Genomic DNA, 6,048 nt, shown 5'->3' on the forward strand with positions numbered 1-6,048 from the left:
GTGAAAGAGACAGTTAAAGAGACAGTGAAAGAGAAAGAGACAGTTAAAGAGAAAGAGACAATTAAAGAGACAGTTAAAGAGACAGTGAAAGAGAAAGAGACAGTGAGAGACAGTTAAAGAGAGTGAAAGAGAAAGAGACAGTTAGAGACAGTGAAAGAGAATGAGACAGTTAAAGAGACAGTGAAAGAGACAGTTAAAGAGACAGTGAAAGAGAAAGAGACAGTGAAAGAGACAGTGAAAGAGAAAGAGACAGTTAAAGAGACAGTGAAAGAGACAGTTAAAGAGAAAGAGACAGTGAAAGAGACAGTTAAAGAGAAAGAGACAGTTAAAGAGACAGTGAAAGAGACAGTGAAAGAGACAGTTAAAGAGACAGTGAAAGAGACAGTGAAAGAGAAAGAGACAGTGAAAGAGAAAGAGACAGAGACAGTGAAAGAGACAGTGAAAGAGAAAGAGACAGTGAAAGAGACAGTTAAAGAGACAGTGAAAGAGACAGTGAAAGAGACAGTGAAAGAGAAAGAGACAGTGAAAGAGACAGTTAAAGAGAAAGAGACAGTTAAAGAGACAGTGAAAGAGACAGTTAAAGAGAAAGAGACAGTGAAAGAGACAGTTAAAGAGAAAGAGACAGTTAAAGAGACAGTGAAAGAGACAGTTAAAGAGACAGTGAAAGAGAAAGAGACAGTTAAAGAGAAAGAGACAATTAAAGAGACAGTTAAAGAGACAGTGAAAGAGAATGAGACAGTTAAAGAGACAGTTAAAGAGAAAGAGACAGTGAAAGAGACAGTTAAAGAGACAGTGAAAGAGAAAGAGACAGTGAAAGAGACAGTTAAAGAGACAGTGAAAGAGAAAGAGACAGTTAAAGAGACAGTGAGAGACAGTGAAAGAGAATGAGACAGTTAAAGAGACAGTTAAAGAGACAGTGAAAGAGACAGTGAAAGAGACACTGAAAGAGAAAGAGACAGTTAAAGAGACAGTTAAAGAGACAGTGAAAGAGAAAGAGACAGTGAAAGAGACAGTTAAAGAGACAGTGAAAGAGACAGTGAAAGAGAAAGAGACAGTGAAAGAGACAGTTAAAGAGAAAGAGACAGTGAAAGAGACAGTGAAAGAGACAGTGAAAGAGACAGTGAAAGAGACAGAGACAGTTAAAGAGAAAGAGACAATTAAAGAGACAGTTAAAGAGAAAGAGACAGAGAAAGAGACAGTGAAGGAGACAGTGAAAGAGACAGTTAAAGAGACAGTGAAAGAGAAAGAGACAGTTAAAGAGAAAGAGACAATTAAAGAGACAGTTAAAGAGAAAGAGACAGTGAAAGAGAAAGAGACAGAGACAGTGAAAGAGACAGTGAAAGAGAAAGAGACAGTGAAAGAGACAGTTAAAGAGACAGTGAAAGAGACAGTGAAAGAGACAGTGAAAGAGAAAGAGACAGTGAAAGAGACAGTTAAAGAGAAAGAGACAGTTAAAGAGACAGTGAAAGAGACAGTTAAAGAGAAAGAGACAGTAAAAGAGACAGTTAAAGAGAAAGAGACAGTTAAAGAGACAGTGAAAGAGACAGTTAAAGAGACAGTGAAAGAGAAAGAGACAGTTAAAGAGAAAGAGACAATTAAAGAGACAGTTAAAGAGACAGTGAAAGAGAATGAGACAGTTAAAGAGACAGTTAAAGAGAAAGAGACAGTGAAAGAGACAGTTAAAGAGACAGTGAAAGAGAAAGAGACAGTGAAAGAGACAGTTAAAGAGACAGTGAAAGAGAAAGAGACAGTTAAAGAGACAGTGAGAGACAGTGAAAGAGAATGAGACAGTTAAAGAGACAGTTAAAGAGACAGTGAAAGAGACAGTGAAAGAGACACTGAAAGAGAAAGAGACAGTTAAAGAGACAGTTAAAGAGACAGTGAAAGAGAAAGAGACAGTGAAAGAGACAGTTAAAGAGACAGTGAAAGAGACAGTGAAAGAGAAAGAGACAGTGAAAGAGACAGTTAAAGAGAAAGAGACAGTGAAAGAGACAGTGAAAGAGACAGTGAAAGAGACAGTGAAAGAGACAGAGACAGTTAAAGAGAAAGAGACAATTAAAGAGACAGTTAAAGAGAAAGAGACAGAGAAAGAGACAGTGAAGGAGACAGTGAAAGAGACAGTTAAAGAGACAGTGAAAGAGAAAGAGACAGTTAAAGAGAAAGAGACAATTAAAGAGACAGTTAAAGAGACAGTGAAAGAGAAAGAGACAGTGAGAGACAGTTAAAGAGAGTGAAAGAGAAAGAGACAGTTAGAGACAGTGAAAGAGACAGTGAAAGAGAATGAGACAGTTAAAGAGACAGTTAAAGAGACAGTGAAAGAGACAGTTAAAGAGACAGTGAAAGAGAAAGAGACAGTGAAAGAGACAGTGAAAGAGAAAGAGACAGTGAAAGAGACAGTTAAAGAGACAGTGAAAGAGACAGTGAAAGAGACAGTGAAAGAGAAAGAGACAGTGAAAGAGACAGTTAAAGAGAAAGAGACAGTTAAAGAGACAGTGAAAGAGACAGTTAAAGAGAAAGAGACAGTGAAAGAGACAGTTAAAGAGAAAGAGACAGTTAAAGAGACAGTGAAAGAGACAGTTAAAGAGACAGTGAAAGAGAAAGAGACAGTTAAAGAGAAAGAGACAATTAAAGAGACAGTTAAAGAGACAGTGAAAGAGAAAGAGACAGTGAGAGACAGTTAAAGAGAGTGAAAGAGAAAGAGACAGTTAGAGACAGTGAAAGAGAATGAGACAGTTAAAGAGACAGTGAAAGAGACAGTTAAAGAGACAGTGAAAGAGAAAGAGACAGTGAAAGAGACAGTGAAAGAGAAAGAGACAGTGAAAGAGACAGTTAAAGAGACAGTGAAAGAGAAAGAGACAGTTAAAGAGAAAGAGACAATTAAAGAGACAGTTAAAGAGACAGTGAAAGAGAAAGAGACAGTGAGAGACAGTTAAAGAGAGTGAAAGAGAAATAGACAGTGAAAGAGACAGTGAAAGAGAATGAGACAGTTAAAGAGACAGTTAAAGAGAAAGAGACAGTGAAAGAGACAGTTAAAGAGACAGTGAAAGAGAAAGAGACAGTGAAAGAGACAGTTAAAGAGACAGTGAAAGAGAAAGAGACAGTTAAAGAGACAGTGAGAGACAGTGAAAGAGAATGAGACAGTTAAAGAGACAGTTAAAGAGACAGTGAAAGAGACAGTGAAAGAGACACTGAAAGAGAAAGAGACAGTTAAAGAGACAGTTAAAGAGACAGTGAAAGAGAAAGAGACAGTGAAAGAGACAGTTAAAGAGACAGTGAAAGAGACAGTGAAAGAGAAAGAGACAGTGAAAGAGACAGTTAAAGAGAAAGAGACAGTGAAAGAGACAGTGAAAGAGACAGTGAAAGAGACAGTGAAAGAGACAGAGACAGTTAAAGAGAAAGAGACAATTAAAGAGACAGTTAAAGAGAAAGAGACAGAGAAAGAGACAGTGAAGGAGACAGTGAAAGAGACAGTTAAAGAGACAGTGAAAGAGAAAGAGACAGTTAAAGAGAAAGAGACAATTAAAGAGACAGTTAAAGAGACAGTGAAAGAGAAAGAGACAGTGAGAGACAGTTAAAGAGAGTGAAAGAGAAAGAGACAGTTAGAGACAGTGAAAGAGACAGTGAAAGAGAATGAGACAGTTAAAGAGACAGTTAAAGAGACAGTGAAAGAGACAGTTAAAGAGACAGTGAAAGAGAAAGAGACAGTGAAAGAGACAGTGAAAGAGAAAGAGACAGTGAAAGAGACAGTTAAAGAGACAGTGAAAGAGACAGTGAAAGAGACAGTGAAAGAGAAAGAGACAGTGAAAGAGACAGTTAAAGAGAAAGAGACAGTTAAAGAGACAGTGAAAGAGACAGTTAAAGAGAAAGAGACAGTGAAAGAGACAGTTAAAGAGAAAGAGACAGTTAAAGAGACAGTGAAAGAGACAGTGAAAGAGACAGTGAAAGAGACAGTGAAAGAGACAGTTAAAGAGACAGTGAAAGAGACAGTGAAAGATAAAGAGACAGTGAAAGAGAAAGAGACAGTGAAAGAGACAGTGAAAGAGAAAGAGACAGTGAAAGAGACAGTTAAAGATACAGTGAAAGAGACAGTGAAAGAGACAGTGAAAGAGAAAGAGACAGTGAAAGAGACAGTTAAAGAGAAAGAGACAGTTAAAGAGACAGTGAAAGAGACAGTTAAAGAGAAAGAGACAGTGAAAGAGACAGTTAAAGAGAAAGAGACAGTTAAAGAGACAGTGAAAGAGACAGTTAAAGAGACAGTGAAAGAGAAAGAGACAGTTAAAGAGAAAGAGACGATTAAAGAGACAGTTAAAGAGACAGTGAAAGAGAAAGAGACAGTGAGAGACAGTTAAAGAGAGTGAAAGAGAAAGAGACAGTTAGAGACAGTGAAAGAGAATGAGACAGTTAAAGAGACAGTGAAAGAGACAGTTAAAGAGACAGTGAAAGAGAAAGAGACAGTGAAAGAGACAGTGAAAGAGACAGTGAAAGAGACAGTGAAAGAGAAAGAGACAGTGAAAGAGACAGTTAAAGAGACAGTGAAAGAGACAGTGAAAGAGACAGTGAAAGAGAAAGAGACAGTGAAAGAGACAGTTAAAGAGAAAGAGACAGTTAAAGAGACAGTGAAAGAGACAGTTAAAGAGAAAGAGACAGTGAAAGAGACAGTTAAAGAGAAAGAGACAGTTAAAGAGACAGTGAAAGAGACAGTGAAAGAGACAGTGAAAGAGAAAGTGAAAGAGACAGTGAAAGAGACAGTGAAAGAGACAGTGAAAGGCAGCGCTGGCTTCTTTGTAAATCAGAACATGTACCTTCACCAGGGTCTCTTCATTAGGTGTAATTAGCTATAGTAATTCACAGAAAGATAGCAGACACACTCCCTCTTGTTAGTGATATAATCAAGTGTTTGTGTGTGTGTGTGTGTGTGTGTTTGTCTGCATTGTTGTCTATGTATTATTGTCAGTCATGCTTGCAATTGCTTTTGTTCATCTGCTGTAAAATGCTACTTGCCAGCTATCTGTAAACTCATAGCTCATTGGGTGAAGTATTTTATGAGGCTCTTATTTCTATCATTCATTGTCTTGGCCACAGACGACTCTCTGCTTGAGCAGATCAATTTTGTCACAAAAAGATGACGGGGATGATAGATCTATGTCCGTGACTGTGCTCATTTCACCCGTCATCTTTAGACTATCCCAGTCTTAATCTCAAAATGTTAACTACAGTCTTGAAGGGTGCTGTGAATTCAAAACGCCCAGTTGACATTCTGGAGAGCACCTCGGACAGAGAGATGTCTGAAGTGAAGTCTCTTTGCTCTCAAAGAACGGATCAGAAACCACCCGAGCGTCACCATCTGACATTTCAACAGGGCTGCAAATTGCTCTGGGTTAAAGGGTCCTCACCGGCGTAGTACAGAGGGAGGCGTCTGGCAGAGGGACTGGCTAAGGTTTAACAGGGTCACTGAGAATAATGAGACAAGGGAGAGAGAGGAAGAATATGGAGGGAGAGAGAGATGGAGAGAGAGAGACAGGAAGGGAGAGGTAGAAGGAGACTAGGGAAGATTATTTAGAACAAGGACTGGGGTACAAAGCTAAAGGGTATGGGGTCACAGAGAATAATGAGACAAGGGAAAAGAGAGGGAGAGATGGGACGGCGGTTGAGAGAGGGGTGGTGGTGGTGGTGGTGGGGGGGGACAACAGGAAGGAGCAATAGTTTAAGTGGATGACAACTGCTCGTTTCCCTCCTTTTTAGTTTCCCTCATTCGCCAGCCCTTCTTCATAACCTCTCACTTTCTACCTCGTCTGTCCCTTAATACTCTCTCTCTCTCTCTCTCTCTCTCTCTCTCTCTCTCACTCTCACTCCTCTCCCCCTCTCTCTCTCCATCTCCTCTCCCCCTCATTCCCTATCTCTCTCCCCCTCCCTCTCCCCCCCTCTCTCTCTTTCTCACTCCTCTCACCCTCATTCCCTCTCTCTCTCCCCCTCTCTCTCTCTCCATCTCCTCTCCCCCTCATTCCCTCTCTCTCTCCCCCTCCCTCTCTCTCCCCCTCTCTCTCTCCA

The sequence above is a fragment of the Oncorhynchus mykiss genome, chromosome 2, assembly GCF_013265735.2.
Source record: "Oncorhynchus mykiss isolate Arlee chromosome 2, USDA_OmykA_1.1, whole genome shotgun sequence".
NCBI lineage: Eukaryota > Metazoa > Chordata > Actinopteri > Salmoniformes > Salmonidae > Oncorhynchus > Oncorhynchus mykiss.